This window comes from Rhinolophus ferrumequinum, chromosome X (genome assembly GCF_004115265.2).
Source record: "Rhinolophus ferrumequinum isolate MPI-CBG mRhiFer1 chromosome X, mRhiFer1_v1.p, whole genome shotgun sequence".
NCBI classification, from domain to species: Eukaryota; Metazoa; Chordata; class Mammalia; order Chiroptera; family Rhinolophidae; genus Rhinolophus; species Rhinolophus ferrumequinum.
The window spans coordinates 108,193,407-108,214,265 of NC_046284.1; positions in this window are offsets into that span (position 1 = coordinate 108,193,407).

Sequence of the window (20,859 nt, forward strand, 5' to 3'; positions counted from 1 at the left end):
ATTTCTGTATTGAATTATCTCCAGTGTGATTTTTGCCTCTGCACTTTTAAGCCTGGGTGTTTAGTCTTCTGGGTTCTCTCCAGGGATCCTGTTTTGTAAATTTAAAGGCCCCTTAGAAAGTCTTAGTATTTGTTGGTCATTGATTTCATTGCAGCTTCATGCGTCTAGTCAACCTGGCTGGCAGTGGAGGTAGTGCTTCATTTTGGTGGACACCAGTTTCTTGCAGTTATGTTCCTTCTGCCATTTGTATAGCATTATGTGAGTCCTCCAGGCTCTATGCCTCACCAGGCCAGGAAGCCCGAGCCCATGTTTGTGCACATGGCAGGGGAGACACCTTGAGTGGCCTGTCTTCATGTTGGCCCCTGGCCCACACTCTTGAGCTCTCAGAAGCTTTTGACAGGTTGATCCCATGGGATTTTGAACTCCTTCCTCATGGAGGCTGTTAATGCCAAAATGTGCTATTGGGAAAATACAGGTGATATCCTGCCCGCTGAAATTGGCTGCTCTCATTTGAGCATCATAGCTGTGAAGTGGGACATTATCATCTCGTTTCACAGATGCAGTGACCTTTTCAAAAAGTTATTTGTCCACATTTGCACAGCCCTTTCCAAGAATGTATCGCAACTTTTTTGATATTGTTGTCCTATAGTTGTTGGAGGGAAAGCAGAAACTTTTCTAAAAGGTGGACTTTCTTCCAGGTCTTCATCAGCAGTTCATTGAGCATCTTTTGAGGAGTATAAAGAGAAAGTAAATAGCATCTCTTTCTACTTAAGCGTGAAAACTGCCTTGGGGATTTGCTCTTCCCTAGTCTGGGAGGAAATCTCCAGAAGGTCCCATAGCCAACTTTTAACTCTTAAATAACCAACCTAACCATCCTGTGGTCACTTCCAAGCAGTTCAAAGCCTAGTGTACTATGACAGTCAAAACCCTATGCTCCTGAATACTGGGAAATTTCTGTCTACACCAAACTGGTGCCTTCTTGGATTTTGTCATCTTTCCAGTGATCTGTGTATGTGTGTATGGGATGGATATAGTACTTCTTTTTGCCTTTCCTCTCTTCATCTCTTTCCTCCACTTTTTAAAAACGTATTTAAAATTTTTTTCAATGATAGTTGACTTACAATATTATATAAGTTTCAGGTGTACAACACAGTGATTAGACATTTACATAACTTATGAAGTGATCTCCCCAATAAATCTAGTACCCATCTGACCCCATATGTAGTTATTACAATACTGCTGACTATATTCCCCATGCTATACACATCCCCATGACGGTTTTGTAACTACCAGTTTGTACTTCTTAATCCTTTCCCCTTTTCCACTCACCCACCAACCCCCTTCCCAGATGGCAGCCATCAAAATGTGCTCTGTATCTATGAGTTGTTTCTGTGTTGTGTGTTTATTTTATTCTTTAGATTTCATGTATGAGTGAAATCATATGACATTTGTCTTTCTCTGTCTGACTTACTCCACTCAGCACAATACCCTCTAGGTCCATCCATGTTGTTGCAGATGTGGCAAGATTTCGTTCTTTTTTATGGCTGAGTAATATTCCATTGTATTTATGTACCGCCTCTTCTTTAGCCATTCATTCATTGATGGCTACCCAGGCTGCCTCCACATCTTGGCCATTGTAAACAATTCTGCAATGGACATATGGATGTACATGTCCCTTCGAAGTACTGTTTTGGGTTTCTTCAGATAAATACCCTGAAGTGGGATTACTGGGTCCTTCTTAGTGTCTTGTTATAGCCTTTGTTTTAAAGTCTATTTTGTCTGGCATAAGTATTGCTACCCCAGCATTTTGTTTGTTTCCATTTGCATGAAATATCTTTTTTTATCCCTTTACTTTCAGTCTGTGTGTGTATTTCAATCTGAAGTTAGTTTCTTGTAGGCAGCATGTGTAAGGGTCTTGTGTTCTTATCCATTCAGCCAGGTTAGGGACGTTTTCCATCCTTAATTTCAAATACATTTTCAATCCCTTGCTCTCTTTGCCTTTTGGTACTCCTATAATGCGAATGCTGTTATGCCTGATGTTGACCCAGAGGCCCCTTAAACTATCTTGATTTTTTTGGATTCTTTTCTCTTTTTGCTGTTCTGATTGGGTGTTTTCTGCTACCTCATCTTCTAAATTTCTGATTTGATCCTCTGCTTCATCTAATCTACTATTGATTCCCTCTAATGTATTCTTTATTTCAGTTATTGTATTCTTCATTTATGACTGGTTCTTTTTTATATTTTCTATCTCCATTTTTATGTTTCCTATCTCTTTCTTGAAGTTCTGAGTTCATCTACCCTTCCCCTAAGTTCACTGAGCATACTTAAAACCAGCATTGTGAACTCTGCACCTAGTAGATTGCTTGTCACCATTTTGTTCTTTTTCTGGAGCTTTCTTCTGTTCTTTCATTTGGGACACATTTCTTTGTCTCCCCATTTTGGCTGCCTCTCTGTGTTTGTTTCTATGTATTAGGTAGGGCTGCTATAATACGTCTCCAAGTCTTGGTAGAGTGGCCTTATGTAGTAGGTGTGCTGTGGGGTTCAGTGGCGCAGTTTCCCTGGTCACCAGAGCCGGGTGCTCCACGTGTGTCCCTTGTGTGGGTTGTATGTGCTCTCCTGTTGTAGTTGAGCCTTGGTTGCTGTTTGTACATTAGTGAGAGGGATGGACCCTCAGGCTGATGGGTTGTTAGGACGGGCCGTGACTACAGTGGAGGAGCTGTTGTGCAGGGGATGACCCTATGGAGCAGGATTCGCTTTAGCAGCGCTCTGGTACCTACCCAGTCTGCCCTTGGGGTGTGACGCCCGCAGAGACAGCTGGGTGGTGCTCTGAGTGGGTCTGAAGCTGGCCACCAGGGTGTGCTGGCTCAGGGTCTCCTGAGAGGCGACTTGCTGCAGGCCAAGTTCACTCACAGCCTGTGCCCTCCCAGGGCCACCTGGCATGAGCCACAAAGCAATTTGCAGATGGCAGCCACCCTTTCTGGGCTTGGAGGTGCCTGGGAGAGGCCAAGCTGTGAACCGAGGCTGGCTCCTGCTAGTGTCGGGCTTGGGGCTTCTTCACAAGAGATGTGGAATATGCCGAGGCTGGATGCTGCTTGCTTGGGGCTTGCGAACCTTGACAGATTTTAGGAAAGTCTGCAGTGTGAGCCGGGACAGGCCATTTGTATGGAAAAGCCGCTGGAAGCGGCTTGGGTGGGCCTGCAAGTTGGGTGGGGTGAGAACCCCAGCCTTTTTCGACAGATTTACTCATTTTTTTTCTTTGAAAGTGGTAACAGTTTTTATTGTCAAAGCAAGAAGGTAATACAAGCATTACAGAAGACACATATAAATTAATTTTAGATTCCTCAGTCTCTCTATGGAAAGGTCAGCTCTTTATGCAGACAAGGTAGTATCCAAAACAATAAGAGTGGGTATCAGAGAGAGATCAGTGCAGTGACTGAGTATGTACACAGGAGGAGAAAGAAAGGCAGTTTCCCTATTTCCTTCAGTAAGTTCTTCGCCATGGCTGGTGTTCTCAGGGAGATCCTTTCCCTTTATATTCTCAAAGGCAAATTTAAGTACCAATGGGTTCCAGGGTATTGTTGAAAGCACATGTTGAGGCTCATGGAATGGTTAAAGGTTGTGCAAACCCTACTTAATGGTGCCAGTTGCTCCCCTGTGCCCTGTCCCTCTTAGTTCTTGGGCTTCTTGCTTAAGAGAGTACATGGTCTACTGGAAGCTGGTGTTTTACTGCCTGTGTAAAAATACCCATGGTATGTGTTTCTGTAAAAGTGTCTGCATGCAGCTATAGAACTTGTAGTCAATAGAAAAAATTTGAAAGTAATTTTGTTATTGAGACACCTGTGAGTTCATTCATTGTATGTACTGTAATAATATATAATTGTTAGTGAAATGTGTTCCATGTTTGATTTGTGAATTTTCATATAGTCAGAGACAAATTCCTCTGATGTCCAGAGTTATCACTGTGTAAAAATGTCTTGTTTATTGGCGTCATCAAAGGCCTCGATGCTCCCTGCAAGGGAGACATCAAATCACCAAAAAAACCACAAAAACAAAAAAAAACACCAAAATAACCAACCACTTCACGGTCTCCATGGCATTATGATGTCTGAAATAATGTAAATGGGTTCACGTACTATTAGGTCGGTGCAAAAGTAATTGCGGTTTTTGCAATTATTTTTAACCTTTTAAACCGCAATTACTTTTGCACCAACCTAATAGATCTCTTGTGCGGTTATAGAAAAATGTCTGACTTTCACTTACAAAGGAATTCTGTGATGCCATGCCAATACGTATTGCTCCAAAGAAGCCACTGCAAAAGTGGACCCATTTGGCTTAATGTAACAACAGCTAAACTGTGCAGGGCTTTGCCCCCTTGCTTGGACAGGTTGACTCCATGGGACTTTTCACCCCCTCCTCTGGAGATTATAAAGTCACAGCATTATTTTGACAAGATAGACGCACTAGCCGAGTAGCCAGGTGTGGACCGGGACTCAGGCAACAGCAGACGTCCTAGGCAAAGTGTTTGTTGACAAAAGGCCTTGTAATCTTTGAGTATTTTCTCTGAGTTCCCTGCTAAGGTGTCTCAGTGGTCCAGTTAGAAATAAAAATTCAAGAACTTCATAAACCTAAGAAAAGCACTCTGTGGTTATTTTCTACACTGCTGTTTTGTTGCTGAGGTGACACTGCTTCCTTCTCACCAGCATCCTGGTGGACATAAAATACTCCCTGATGGTCAAGAGCTGTCCGTTGCATGGAGATGTGTGACGTGCATTCCTACAATGAGCGTGAAGGAAGGGATCCAATTTGGAGAAAAACATAATGAGACTCTAGAGGCTTTCTCCTCAGCTATCAGGTGAAGGAGACCTGCCAGTTGTGCTGGAGGGAAGGAGTGGGGATCCCCAGTTGCCTAATGACAGAAGCCATGTCCATGTCAGTCTGGCTGTGACCACCTGGCTAATGACAGGAGGGGGACGAAGGGGACCTAGAAGCCCTTTCTGAGATCTTGGGCTATTTGGACTGTTGTTTCTCTAAAGCTTCAACACCATCTTTTAAAACAGACTTTGCATAGTTCAAGTACAGAGGGGTCCAATATAGAGGGCAAGACCCCCACCTTCTCTAGGAGTAATCAAGAGCTTTATGGACTGGACAAGGAATGCTGGGGATTTGGCATTCAAAGGTGCCGAAGCCTTTCAGCCATGTAGACACCAGGCCAGAAGGCAGTCTGCTGCCCTGGAGTCTAAATCGGCATGATGAAAATGTTCTTTTAACAGGATGTGGAAGTTACTCTTTATTTATTTATTTTTATTTATTTTATTTTTAACATTTTTTTTATTAGTTTCAGGTGCACAAGACAAAGTAATACTTAGACGTTTATCATTTCTATCCCTCACACTGTGTGAACCCCCCTCCCCCCATCCACTACCCCTCTGACATCACACACAGCCATTACACTTCCACTGTCTCTATTCCTTATGCTGTACTCCGCTTCTTGTAACTATGTATATATAAAAAATTGTAGTTGACATTCATTATTAGTCAGCTTCAGCTTCAGGTGTACAGTGTACAGTGTGATCAGGCATCTACATCTTTCAGGGATCATTTTTATAGTTACTCTTACTTTAGAATAGAGATAGGTGTGGTTTTATGCATGGGCCCGTTCAACCACACACATACACAATTTATTATAACTGCTACTGCTGAGTATATGTGGGAAGAGGTGTATTGCATATAATTCTTCTCTTGATTGTACAGGCTGTTCCCAATGGGGGAAATGCCATGATTAGAATAGTGGTAGTGGGACGAGTGGACAACCTGGATGCCACCAGCCTTCTCCCGCCCGTCCAGTGGATATCAGTAAAGCATTGTCGCATACCAGGATGTCAGAGGAAGGGAGAATGTAGGCGAAAGGATGTCTCTATACTGAGCAAGTAACTAATAGAGAGAGGTTTAAAGAAGCCTATAGTAGCCTACAATCGCCCTGTGAGATCATGAAAAGATAGTAGTGTAGGATGCCTCAGTGTGCTGTGTCACGGCTCAGTGGGCAGTAGTTCTTTTTGAACCTAAACTTCCAGATATCATTATCATCACAGAATTCATTCTGTAGACTGGAGGCCTTTTTCATGGTGGTGGAAATGCTATACTTTCTTCAGATGGCACTGCATCCATGGAATCAGAGCCGGTGTACCTCACTGGGCTTGGATTACAATCCTGGTTTCATCGTTTGCCCCAGGACAACATAACAATTGCCAATGATTTCTCATGTATGTATAACTGCAGCAAAACATGTGGGATGATATCCGCAGAACAATCCTGGTCTTTCTTTTCTTTTCTTTTCTTTTCTTTTCTTTTCTTTTCTTTTCTTTCTTTCTTTCTTTTTTAAAAAAAGAAAATATTTTATTTATAAAATAACTTGACCTTAAACATGCATGATTTGCTAAGAGTCAGGGTAACTGTTGTACTCTGTTGCCTTTGGCAGATGACTACAGCTGTTCGTAAGAGTCAATACATGAGAAAAATCTTTTTAAAACAATAATGCATTCACAATAAACAAGGCATACTGCAACACTTTCTTTTTATCTAAAAGAAGTTCAGTATTGTCAGTTTTCCTCAACTGGTGGGTTGAGAAATGCCAGGTGTTTCATTCTGGCAGCTATGGTGCTGGTCTCTTTCAAGTGATACTGATGTCCTTAATATATCTAGCAATGAAATATGGCAGTGCATATGACAACCTTGTTCAGCACTGTGCCCTTCAGACTTCATATGGGGTTATTTCTTGGCACAGTACAGAAGATTATTTGATAGGCAGCCATTTGGCCAACAACATGCCTGAGAAACTCTCCAACCAGCTGTAGAGACCACCTTTCCACATGGCAAAGTCACCTGTGTAGAGTGTGTTTTGAGAAAGTCACAATGCCTGATTTTTATATAGACTAGGACCTGTGCAAAATGATCAGCCACCAGGCAGTGACACCCTGTGGAATTGGTTCCTGGTGGTTCCTTCAAACTGCCACCTGATGTATCCCATTTTAGAGACCAGTGCTGCCTTTTTAGGGTATGTGGGTATACAGTTGAGAGTAACAATGCAAGAGTAAGTTGTTACGACTGGAATTCTTGGCAATATGATGTGATGCAAATGAGAACCCAAACAATGTAATTATTGCCCTAGAAACATTTATTTTAAAGTGAAAGTGGTGTATCCACAAAGAAGTAAACCAGGCGTTAATGGAGTCTAAGAGGCACTGGCAAAAGTGTCCAGTCACCCTCCAGATGGGGCTGTATCAGATGCAATGTGTGTATTAGCTCATTATGTTCTGGCAGCTTTAGTACGCCCAGGATGCCTGCGTGTGGTTCTTGGTCACATCCACTACGTTAAAGGCAGGTGGGGTGCGGTGAGCTGCAGAAGTGATAGGATTCCAAAGAACACGGCTTGCACCTGGTCATGGAAAAAAGGGACTGCGGCTCAGTGGGTGGGGTTTGTGCTGTAGTGCTTGCCTGAGAACACACTCCTCTCTCAAATACACATTGTTCACTTGACAGACTCCTGGGTGTGGGCCCAGGTGCAGACAGTGTGGCCGGGGCTGCCCAGGTGATCCAGTCTCAGCCTCTGTTGGCAAACATGGTCCGCGGGTGGCACAAGATGCACACCTCCTTTTCATTTCCGTGTGATGCGCAGAGATAAGGACTTTTTGAGGATAAAAGTAAACGGAATCAACAAACTCCTCGTATCTGCACTGCCCAGGTTAAGACCATACCCACCTGGATAAACTTTGCCCCAAATATGGTAATCCATCTAAATTTAGGCCCTGTCCCCAAAACAGTTCCTACTGTGTTTCCTCGAAAATAAGACCTAGCCGGACTATCAGCTCTAATGTGTCTTTTGGAGCAAAAATTAATATAAGACCTGGTCTTATATTAGGACCAGGTATAATGTAATATAATTAATATATAATATAATATAATACCGGGTCTTATATTAACTTTTGCTCCAAAAGACGCATTAGCACTGATGGTCTGGCTAGGTCTTATTTTCAGGGAAACAGGGTAGTGATTCCAGTACATGAGACCAAAGAAACCTGGCAAATGTGCCTAGAGTCTTAGCTACACAGTCGAATAGAGAGGGGTCTTCAGTTTTCATACACGGTGTGCCAGACCAGGCACTGTACCCCCTTCTCAAGGTTGCCACTGGCCATGGAGTGTGGTAAATCCCTTTTATGAGTATCGCCTGGGCAACCCGTGAACATCAAGTGGCGGAATCTAAGCCAGGACTGTTAATTAGACTGTGTTTTGTATTTGCATTTGCCAATGATACCTAATCAAACCATGGTGCCACCTTTATGGCAAAAGGTACCCAGCAGTGGGGAACTCCATGGGACATTTGGTGGACATTTCATACTCCATGTCATTTCCAGGCAGCAAGGGCCTTTGAAGGATGGCTTGGATTCTTACAGAAAAAACATTAAGAGAAGTAGACAAGCCACGGTTAGCTCCCAGGGGAGCACACACTTGAGAAAGTCAGTTTGGGCTCTAAATGTGGCATTTCCCCAGCAGGTACTTCCCATTTACAGTGGTACCTCGGTTTTCAAACGTCTCCGTTGACGAACATTTTGGTTTATGAAAGCCGTAAATTTTATGGATCTATGGTATCATTAGATAGTAAAATTCATGCTAAATTTGCAGTTTTAGGGGTTGATTTTAGAGGTCTGGAATGGATTAATCCATTTTGCATTACTTTCTATGGGGAAACCGTGCCTTGGTTTTTGAACGTTTCAGAACTCGAACAGTCTTCCGGATTACGTTAGAAAATCGAGGTACCACTGTAAATAGAAAGTACAATTAAAAGGTTGAGTAGAAAGGGAGGAAGCACAGATTACAGGCAGGTAGAAAATGCCTACCACTCTTTTAACTTTGTCCAAAATACCCTTCCTTTTGCCACCTCAGTTTTCATACACTGAGTTAGGCAATGGGCTAATGTCAGCCAAACCAGTTTTAGTAAGGATTTTGGCAAGATGTTATAGGACCTTACCTTAGAATACGGGGTCCTTGGTATTTATCATTTTGATCTTTGGAGCTTCTGCAGACACTTGCATCAAAGTCATTTTGCTTTCAAAATCATTTACAAGCCGGCTTTCAGTGATGTGTTTGACACAGAGCATCTTCTCTGACTGCACCCTTAATTGTAGTCACTGTGGGTGCATTTTCTTATCCACTTTAAAATGTTATTTTGGGGGGGAAGCCAGTGTCCATGAATCATTAGGGTTCATGCAGACCCTGCCATGTATTGACTCCCTTCTACTCTTTCCTGGCTGGAAGCCCTCTGGTTGTTCTCAGAAGGAATTTTTATATCGTTTATCATCTCCAGTGTGAATTTGTCCCTTACCAGTCACACTTGTATGTTTAGGCTTGTGGTTTTTCTCAGGGAGCCTGTTCTATATATTTATAGGCCCCTTAAAAAGATTGGGCGTTTGTTGGTTTTGGAATGCACAGTAGCTCGTGCATGCATCTAGTCAATCCTATCTTGCCAGTGCGGGCAGTCCTTCATTTTGGCAAAGAAAAGTTTCCAAATTTGTACTCAGTTTTCTTATTTTGATGTGACATGTTGAGGTTGCACCTGCCCTGGCTCAGCCGCAGGCCTGGCAGGTGCCCATTTTTGTATGTCTGTGCAGGCTGTATCTGTGCACTCTGCTTTTGTGCGGTCGTGCAGTATAGTGTCAACTGTAACTGAAAAATAAATTTAAAAAGAAAAAAGGAAAAAAAAGAGGGGGCTGTTGCGTATTTCCCAGGAGCCTCATTTTTATTTTCAAATACTCACCGAGAAGACTTTGTATATATTGCCTCTTGATATCACTTGATATCAGCCATGGAAAACATAGAACTTTTTTGCACGTGGTGGAAGCGCAGTTCACTTACAAGTCGGTCTGTTGATGGAATCTTCTGTCAATGTATGTACAGCCCTAGATTCTTGACTTCTTTTGTGTGAGTCAGACTCTAATCCCTGTGTCCTCCTAACTCCAGCAGACTTGAAGTTCAGTTTTCTGATGTTCTCTGTCATTTGCCCTGGTCAAAGACACAGTGAGAAGTAATCTTTGTCCCTCCCCCATGAAGTTCCAGAAAATGCCCACTTTGTTTCTTTCAGAGTTCTCATGTCGATCTTGGAAAAGACATCTTTTCTTCTGTAGCTGGCAGGAGTACAATTCTTTCCCAAGATGCCTCCTTTTCTTCCTACTGGCAGGGGCAGCTCAAACCCTAGTTTTTCTTTTACATGAGTCAGATACTAGGCCCCGTATCATTCTAAGCCCAGGGAATATGAGTGAAACTTTCAGAAATGGTGCACTTGGGTCAGCCATTGCAGTCTTCCTTCGTCATGAGTTTTCTCATCTCCTCAGGGTCTGTTGAGATATGGGGATTTCTGCCCTGCCTTCACTGCAGGATAGATCTGCAGAATAGGAAACCACTTAGCTGCAGTCTAGAAGTGGCTCCTCCACAAGGTGGTGTCCTACAACTTCTGTTGAGGTCATTTGACCCTTTTGGTTACCCTGTCCTTTTTGGTGGGTGGAACAAGGGTCACAAGTTGCTCTCATTTGCCTCATTCTTCTTTCTGATGTCCTTTTATAAGTATTACAGTGTCAAAATAGAAAAGGACTTTTTGTATTTTTTTAAACATTTTTTTTTATTGGGGAATATTGGGGAACAGTGTTTCTCCAGGGCCCATCTGCTGCAAGTCGTTGTCCTTCAATCTAGTTGTGGAGAGCGCAGCTCTGCTCCAAGTCCAGTTGCTGTTTTCAGTCTTAGTTGCAGGGGGCACAGCCCACCATACCATGTGGGAATTGAACCAGCAACCTTGTTAAGAGCTTGGCTCTCTAACCAACTGAGCCATCCGGCTGCCCCAATAATAGACTTCTTCTTCTTCTTTTTTTTTTTTTTACAAAACTTTTATCATATTTGTTTTTGTAATCTGTATTTGTAATAACTTACGCACATTCCCAAGCTTTTTAAAGTAAACGAGTTGCTTTCCAGGCACAAGCTGCATTCCTCTAACAAAATGTATTCATCACCTATTGTATGTCAGGCCCCGGGCTGTAAGTGGTGGCTATGAGGACAAACAGAGGTGTCACAGTGGAGAAAACCATGACCATGGTTTTCTTAACCACAAGGAACACTGTAAGAACAACCATGACTGAAGAACTTGGGGAATTTAGTTAGTGAGTTAGTAAAAATTTAAATATACACAAAATTCTCAGTAGGTTTTTGACATAAGGTGCAACTCCAATTCCATAGAAGGGAAGTATGAATGTTGATAAATAAATAGGGCTTCTCTTGCTCAGGTAGCTTTATTATTCCTTATATAAAGGCTTAGTATTTGTCAAGTAGGAAGACCCAGCTACCCATCTCAACCAGGCATTGCCATTGCATGGAGGGTAGCGAGATCATAATGATGCCAGCCACCAGAAGAAGGAGCCCACAGCCCTCGGCCCACTGCATCTTCTATGAGTTCTGAGTCACTAAAGAAGTCTCAACACACAAGGCAATGGTTGGAATAATACTTGACTCAGAAAGGAGAAGAGACACAGTAAGATCGGCATCTGTAGTGTGCACCAGTCTCCCAAGGCCAGCGGGTCCCTTCTGATGACTGACACAGGGCAGTGGACTTCATGCACCCCTCTTGCTGCAGGCGAAGGCCCTGTTTCCTTCTCACTGGCAAGGGGAGGGGAGCAGGTATACTGGCAAGGCAGGCCAGGGGCCATATAACACACATGCTTAAGCAGTACATGTAAGGAAATTCATGGTTTACTCAAAACAGGAGAATCCTTCAGGGGAAGGTTTTCTTCCTGGGAAGAATTGGGGGCCAAATGCAGCTCAGCACCCGCCTTTTATTTAAGGGAATGTTCCAGGGCCAGGGCACTTACTGGGCAGTCCCTGCAGGGAAGGGCAATAGGTCACATGATGGTTGGTTCCCCAACAGTATTCTAACCAAATTTGGAGTAGATTCAAGTAGAGAACTATTGGAGCTGCTCCCTCTTATAAGCTGACATCATGTCCTCAGCACAGACAAGTCTGAAGGGTCATCTCATTACAATAGTGGCTTCCTTTTCTTCTTTCTGTTGTCCTCGACTAATTAAATATCCCACTTATTTTAATGGATATTTGAACTTCATGCTACTTGGGATATCATGAGTGCAGTTCACACCTATTCAGAGGTGGTGTCCATTCCAAAGCACCAGAGGGGATAGGACTCTGGTCAAGATGGTTCCAGGGACCTCTCTTGCCCTTTTTTTTTGGGTGTGTTTCCTGGGGGTGGGAGAATTGGCATGGAGAAGGACCCCAAAGAGGATTTTTGTACTATTGGAATATAAATAATCCTCACGGAAATGTCTTTGTCTGGGTGTCTGTCTCGTCAGTACAAACCTTTGCCTGACTCCCAGGATATGGGGGGACGCCATGGAATATATAGCCAGACTCAAGAGGGCTATGATGACCAGGGAAAGAGCTCCTCGGGCCAGAAACATGACTGAATGCTCGTTTCAAAACACACACACTCCTCCAATATAATGTTCTTTTAAAACGTAAACTTGAGGAAAGAAACCTTAGCCGAGAGAGTTTTCAGGCAGAGCAGCCTATGTGCTTTAGGTAGGGCGCTCATCTGGGTGACTGTGACAGCTATGGGCACTGGCAGGGACACTGACAAAGCCCTCCTGTACTCTAGAAGAGCTGTCCTGCAGCCAAAACAACATAATCATGCTGTGGAAACAGTGTTTGCTATACATTTGTCCTCCCATCAGTGACCATTTGGCACATTCAGAATTTGTTTTCTCAGTTCTCATGTTCCACCAGGACTTGTTTGCCATGTTCAAGAGGAATGTAATTAATATGACCAGACATATTTGACATGCTCTGCATGACATAAGCACAGCAGAGGACAAGTGACAATAAAGTCGTGTATTCTGTAGAACAGGAGCAAGCTGGGAATGAGGATACTGTGTCGATATGCATAAGAACCAAGTCTTCTGAGCATAAATTTAGGTGGAGTATGATTTGTGACCCTTCTGTCTGATCAGTTCATAGGTGACTATCCAAATAGCTTTTTATTTTAAAGTGGAAAACGTGCAATGATATGTTTTCAGAAGACTTTTCCTCTCTTTCTATCTTGTCCCTTCCACGGGGTCCTTGTATGTTGAGAATTTTGGATCAAATATCAGGAAGTTTTACTTTTACAACCACAAATTCATGTAACCAAGAAGAATCAAATGAAGGTAATGAAGTAGAATGACTGTGTTAGAGCAAACAATTGTTTCTGTGCAAAATTTAGTAGTTCCACTAGATGGTAGCAGACGATTACGTGTTACACCTTTGCAGTGACTGTTATTTATAAAATGTTCACTTTTCTCATATTAGAAAAACAAATCTGGAAAAGTAAAAATTATATGAGAAATACTACTTCCTTTGGAGAGGGTAAAACACAGTTGAGTTCAAATCTATAAAAGAACGTGTTGATAAAAATTCTTTTCCTAATAAAGTAGTCTGTTCAAATGGCAAGAAAACACCAGTTCCAGGCCTGGCTCCTGGTGACTTTTACCTTATATTTGATAAAATTCTGCAGAAAAACACGGGTCCTTTATGGACTATTTCTCCTAATGTTATGCAATGTGTATGCTTTAAAATGACTCTTCCCTGAATGTCCATGGGGGGCCATGCAGTTACTTGTGTTGAAATAAAATTTGAAATTACAGAGAACACTTGGAGGAGGTAAATTTGGCAACGGAGTAACAGTATAAATAAACATTTTAAAATGAGGTTTTATCTTCTTTTGACCTATTTCCTACAAAATCTTCATTAGTTTTGCAAAGCTGAATCTTATGCAGGTAGTCTGCTATGGTGGTTCATGGTTGTTTAAGGGTAACTTAATTAAAAATGGACATTTCAAACAATCAGTAACCACAAGATGGCCACGGGGTTTGAAAATTAATCTGGGGAACGTAATTTAGTGGTTACCAGAGGGTAAGGGGGTTGGGGGGTGGGAGATGAGGGTAAGGGGGATCAAATATATGGTGATGGAAGGAGAACTGACTCTGGGTGGTGAACACACAATGGGATTTATAGATGATGTGATACAGAATTGTACACCTGAAATCTATGTAATTTTACTAACAATTGTCACCCCAATAAATTAAAAAAAAAAAGGACATTTCAAAAGAGGGATAGGATTGAAGGAAGGAAGGGAGTGATATTCCATAATATATATGTACCGCGGTTTAACCATTCACCCATTGAGGTACTGTGTCCAGTTTCTGGCTATTTCCAGTTTCTGGCTATTATGAAGAAAGCTGCTATGAATATGCATGTACAGGTTTTTGCATAAACATAATTTTCATTGCTCTGGGATAAATACCCAGGTTTGCAATTATTGAGCCATACGGTAGTTACATATTTAGTTTTAAAATAATCCATGAAAATTTTTCAGAGTGGGTGTACCATTTTACACTTTCACCAGCAACATATGAATGATCGTTTCTCCACAGCTTTTCTGCATTTGGTGCTGCTGTCATTATTTTATATTTTAGCCATTATGATAGGTATGTAGTGATATTTCACTGTGGGTTTAATTTGCGTTTCTCTGATGGATAATGATGTTGAACATATCTTCATGTGCTTATTTATCATCTCTATATCCTCTCTATTGAAATGTCTGCTCATGTCTTTTGCCTGTTTTCTAGTTGAACTGTTGAGTTTACTGTTGAGTTTTTAGTGTTCTTTAAATATTTTAGATACTAGTCCTTTGCCAGATATATGGCTTTCAAATATTTTGTCACAGTCTGCAGCTTGTCTTTTCATTCACTTAACAGAGGAAACATTTTTAATTTTGGTGAGGTCCATTTTATCAAATAAACTCTTGTACTAGGTTTCTTATCTGAGATTCGGCTTGTAAAGGAACCCGTAATAGCATAATTATTATAGATCTATTGTAATATATTATAATTTATAATGAGTACCTCCCATTCTGGATTAAAACAAAGCATTAATAAAAAGCACAATTAACCTAAATTCTGGTGAGTAATAAAACTATGCATATCTTTTACTCCTATCACCTCAATTAGATTAAAACCTTTTTGAGTGTAAGGATTGTGTCCATTCATCCTGATTCCTCTTTGAAGTTGAGTACAGTGTCTTACACAGAACAAGCGTTCAACCTGTATATTCTAACATTCAATTGAAGCATCATGGAGGGTGTAAAGAGGCAGAGTTTGAAAATTTAAGTTCAAATTCTGGCTCTGCCCCTTGTGTTTAGTGAAAAATTGGGCGAGTCACTTAACCTTTTTGAGTTTCAATGACCGTACCTCACATTTTGAGTAATAACACAACTTCATAGGCTTGTAGGATTCAAATGAGATGACATATAGAAGACACTGAGTAGAGTGCTTGACTCTTAGTAGATTGTGATGAATAAGTGGTAACTATTGTAGTTATCAGGATTTCTGCTCCATAGATCCTTGAGCAGGCATTATAAGGATTCTTATTACAAGGGCTGAGTCTATGAATAGGTATCATGTGGTGTGAGCTGACCTGCATTAAACGTTCTGATTATTTTAACCCATATATCTAAAAGAAAGCATGATTTTAGTCACGCACACCATCATCCAGTACAAAATTCTTTAGTTATGTGATTACCTCAAAACCATTTAAAAAATATAGTTTATGCAGTTAATTGGTGTTACAAGTTGAGAAATCTTTGAACCTGACCAAAACAACAAATGTTTATAAAGTATATATTAATGCATAGAGGAGAAAAATTAAATAATTATAATTTATTTAAAAATATCTATTTTATTGCATGTTGCATTTCTTCATAAGCATAATATAATGCAGGCGCTGAATTTAATGTCTATGCTTAAATGGAATGTAAATTTAATCAAGTCCTGACTATCAAATTAACATAGAAAATTACAGAGCAAAACACAAATATTTTGTCAGTTAATGACTTAGCATTAGCTAAGAGATTTCGTTTTACCTATGTTTTAATTAACAATATAACTATATTTGCAGTTCAGAAATTGCTTCTAACGTTATCGTTAGTAATTTATATCAACACAAGTTTCAGTTACTATATGTTCTTGTAATCATTTTAGTTTTCAAGAGTTGCAGAATTTGATTTTGTTGGTCTTTAGCACATGCCTCCTGAATTTTATGATTAAATGATTGTGACTGATTTTATCAATTGGGTATTGAATATAGTGAGAGTATAGCTATTGTGTTTACAAAATTTCATTGGTTTTGCGAAATGCTGTAGAGAAACAACTCTGTTCAATGTAACTGTCTTAAATTTTATGAACTTGACTTTGTAGAAGATAGCAAGAATTAGAAACTGAGTCAGATTTATGAAGAATTTTATAAAAACAGAGTAATTTCATATATAACTTGACTATTTTTCTTGTGTAAGGCACATGGAATATTGTTAGCATTTTTTTCTTCAGGATTCACTGCACACCTAGATGAAGTTACAAGATGTGTAATTCAAATGTTAAAAAGCATTTAAGCAAAGTGTTTGCAGATTTGGGATTTTTCTAGTGAAAATAGAAAAAAACAAGTAGCTAAATAAAAAGACCTGTATGAGCAGATGTTTTCTTATGGTGATGCTTCTTAAATTTAATGTGCATACGTGTCATCTGTTAATCTTGATAAAAAAAGTTAGATTCTGATTCACTAGGTCTCAGGTAAGGCTCAAGATTCTGTATTTCTAACAGGATCTCTCAGATAATGCTGATTTTTCTGGTTCAGGAACCATATTTTGGGTAGTGAGAGACTGTTAAATGGGTGGATTCCATCTAGAGTTCTTTCCATGCAAGGATTCACAATAGACACTGGTGACTGTGGTTGCTCAGTACTTTATTCAGGCGACATTATCTGTGGATGCTCTTACGATGACGGCGGGCTTTCCATTTCAAACTCAAGAGTCAAGAAGGGAGCATAGCATGTCCCTGTTGTACATTTGTATCATTTTTCAGATTGGAGGATAGGTTGTGAGCTGTTGACAAATTGGAAGCCACTACCACCCTCAGGCTGTGACAATTAGGAATTGAGCCCAGTGTGAAACGTTTGGACAGAACTAGGGTGGCATGGTAGCTTCCGCTGCTTTACAGTATATAATCCCTTTGCCATGTGCAGACAGTAGACTTTGGTCTTAACTGCATTCAGAGAGACAGAGTACTAAGGACTAGAAACATGAATTCTCGTACTTTAGTGTGCATGTGAATCACCTAGGGGAGTTGTTAAAGATGTACCTTTGTATACTATATATACACACAAACACACATATATACATGTATATGTATATACAGAGGGTGCCCAAAACAATGTATATGCATTTTAAGAAAGGAATAAACTATTAAAATTGTAATACTTAATATATACTGATCACAAAAGCTGAATACAAGTCACGTTTGACTTCTGCAATGACAAGAGGTGCTCAAAGTGGTTCCCATCAGCGCCCAGACACTTCTGATGATGGCGAACTACTGCTTGAGCAATGCTGACCACAGTGTCCACTTGTACACATTTTTTGGCACCCCTGGTATATACATGAATATATAGATATATATTACAAATGTTGATAATTGCCTTAAGTAAAATGAGAGGATGAAGTCAGAAGAAATAATGGAGATAAATATAAATTAGTTTGGGTGGGAAGGCCAAGGAAGGTTTCTTTGAAGGCACGACACTTCAGCTGAGACCTAAGAGATAAGTCTGAATGAACTGGGGAAAGAGAGGGGAGAAGAGGAGGCTAGGTAGAGAGAATGGCACGGATTAGGTTCTGAAGAGGGAGAGAACTTACGAAAACTTAAAGTAGGTGAGTTTTAAAAGTTTAATGGGGAGGGATGCAAAATGAGGTTAAAGATGTTGACAGAGGCATGAAATTCATGGAAGGCTGTGGATGTCATTTTGGATTTTATTCCAAGTGCAATGAGAACTTGAAAAATTTTAAGAATAATATGATATAACTTACATTAAAAATGTCCTTTGGGGCTGGCTCGGTGGCTCAGGTGGATGGAGTGCCGTGCACCTAACGCTGAGGTCGCCGGTTCAATTCCCCCATGGGCTAGTGAGCTTTGCCCTCTACAGCTAAGATTGTGAACAACAGCTCTCCCTGGAGTTGGGCTGCCATGAGCAGCCAGAGGTTGGCGTGAGCTGCCGCTGGCTGCTGTGTGCTGCCGTGGGCTACTGTGTGCTGCCATGAGTGGCCAGTGGCCAGCATGAGCAGCCAGCAGCCGGTGAGAGCTGCCGTGAGCTGCTATGAGTAGCCGACCAATGACCAGTGGCTGGCTGCCTCAGCCAGGGGGAGTGCAAGACTCATAATACCAGCAAGGGCCAGGGTGCTGTGTCCTGCACAACTGGACTGAGAAACAACGTCTTGAACCGGTGGTGGTGGTGGTGGGGTATGGAAGAAGGGGAAAAATCCTTTGGCTGCAAGTGGATAGCAGGAAGGCCTGAGTGGAAGCACAGAGACCAGCTCAAAGGCTATCAAAATAGTCCTGGTACATGATGATGGTTGCTTGATCTGGGGTGGTGTGGTAGTAGAAATGTGCTTGAATCATATTTTGAAGGTAGATTCAGTGGGATATGACAATGGACTAAATGTTGTTGATAAGGAAGAAGAAGGGATCAGGAATGTCTGTCAGGTTTTTAAGTTTATCAAGGGGTTGGATGGTGGTGACTTTTTCGGAGATGGGTAAGCATGGAAGTGGAACAGGTTTTACAGAAAGATCAGGAGAAACTTCTTCATTGGGTCTGCACTGAAAATAACCTTACCTAATGGATTAAAATCTACTCCTGGACACAGAAGGTCAAGGGTTTACAGTTCATCATAATTCCTGTATTTTAAGATGCCATCAATTTTAGGATGCTACATTAATTTAACACCAGCTTTTCATAAAGAAAGGGATACTATCATGTTAAATGTACACATGGATGTAACACATATCTCAACTGAACTGGTAAAGTGTGGAAAATACTTCTTAAATGTGAGGAAATTTAATGTTTCAAACTTACTGCCACCATGTAAGCTATAATTGTAAATAAAGGATAATAAGAGACCAACATAAAAAGTTTATTTGTAATCTCTAAAATAGCTCTAGGAAATCCTTTCACAACTTTCCAGAAATATATGTCCAATTGTCTATTGGATATTTTATTTGAACATCTCATGAGTACCTCAAAGTTCTATGTGTTTTAAATGGAGTTCACTTTTTCCTATTAATCCTAATCCTGCTTCTTTTTCTAAACCTCGTATTTCGGTTTGAGTGGTGACCCTCTCAGTTTTTTTTTTCTTTTATTCATTCCTTCAGCATGTATTTACTGAGCTCTGACTAGAAGCTAGGTACTGTGTTCTCAACCCCCTTTTTACATGTCTTAACTTTCTGAGGGATTCAAGAGTTGTAGTAGCTTGACCATGTGACTTGTTTGGCCAATGGGACAATAGTAAATACGATGCTTGCACAATAGGGCTCCACCGCTCTTGCTGCTCTTGGGAACTTTGTGATTACCACTGTGTGGATAAGCTTAGGCTAGCCTGCTGGGTGAGGGTCGTGTGGCTACGCTTTTCCTGTTACCCCATCGGATATGTGAGTGAGGCTATTCTAGATCATCTAACCCACCCAAGCTGGCCCAAATCAGAAAAACTGCCAAGACAGTTCGCAGAAGTGTGAGAAATAACACATACAGGCTTGTAGTTTGAAGCACAAAGTTGTGGGGTGGTCTGTTATGCAGAAAAATCTAATTGATAGAGTCATGGCCTCTTTCCTCTTTAACTCTGTAGCAGTGTGCTGGTGAAGGAATCTGGTTTCACAGGTGCTCTGACATCTATTATTCTGACACCTCAGGCAAGAGTCCCATTGCAACATCCTATTGGATATTAGCTTCTCCTGTTTTACAGAAGAAAAAAACTGAGGCCCATAGAAGGGGCTTGTCAGAGATCACACAACTGTTAAGTTGGAGAGCTATGATCTGAATTCAGTTGTTTTTGAATCCAAAGTCCTTGCTTTTTTTTTTTATAACATCAAACTACATCCCTCAAATATACTAGATTAACATTATGAAGGATGTAGCATGATTCCATACACGCTAAGATTGTTCCAGACAACTTTTATGTTTCTATAAAACAAAACAAAGCAGAACAAAATCTTCCAAAACCTGTATTTTATGTAGTGTGTTTTGTGTGGTTAAGAGACTCTTAGCTAGAATAGTACTTAGTACATTTCAATTCCAAAGCAAAGGATTTATAATCTGCTTTTAATTAACCAGATGTACATATTTACATGTTCTTGTATAAATAAACATCTGTGCACTGCATTATAAGTACTTGAGATGATTACATTTCCACTTAAGGAAGAGTCCCTTCATTCTGTCTCTACAACCCGTTTATTTATTCTCTCACATTTCACATTTGTGCTCAGCCCTAAATGGGCTCATACTGCATTTCTCTTCTCACTTACTCTTTCCTTTATTCAGTATCAATTACTACAAAGACGAAATATATTCTGTGGGTGTACAAGCTCCTGCCTGAATATAATTGATAACTTAAAAACATTAAAAATATTTACATTATATTTATAATATTTATAAAATATTTAATTTTTAAAGTAATTCCTGAAGGAATTTAATTACAAAAGGCAAAGCATATATTTAAATATATAGTCTAATACACTGATTTTTTCCATCTTGATTAAATGTTACATAAGTATAAAAATGTTAAATTATACATGTAGATAGTATAAATTTTCAGAAGCCACAAACTGGGGGCTGGGGTGGGGACTGAAATTTGTCTCTATCTTGAGCTCTCTTTATAGCAGAAAATGTAATCTAGTCACTTCCAAG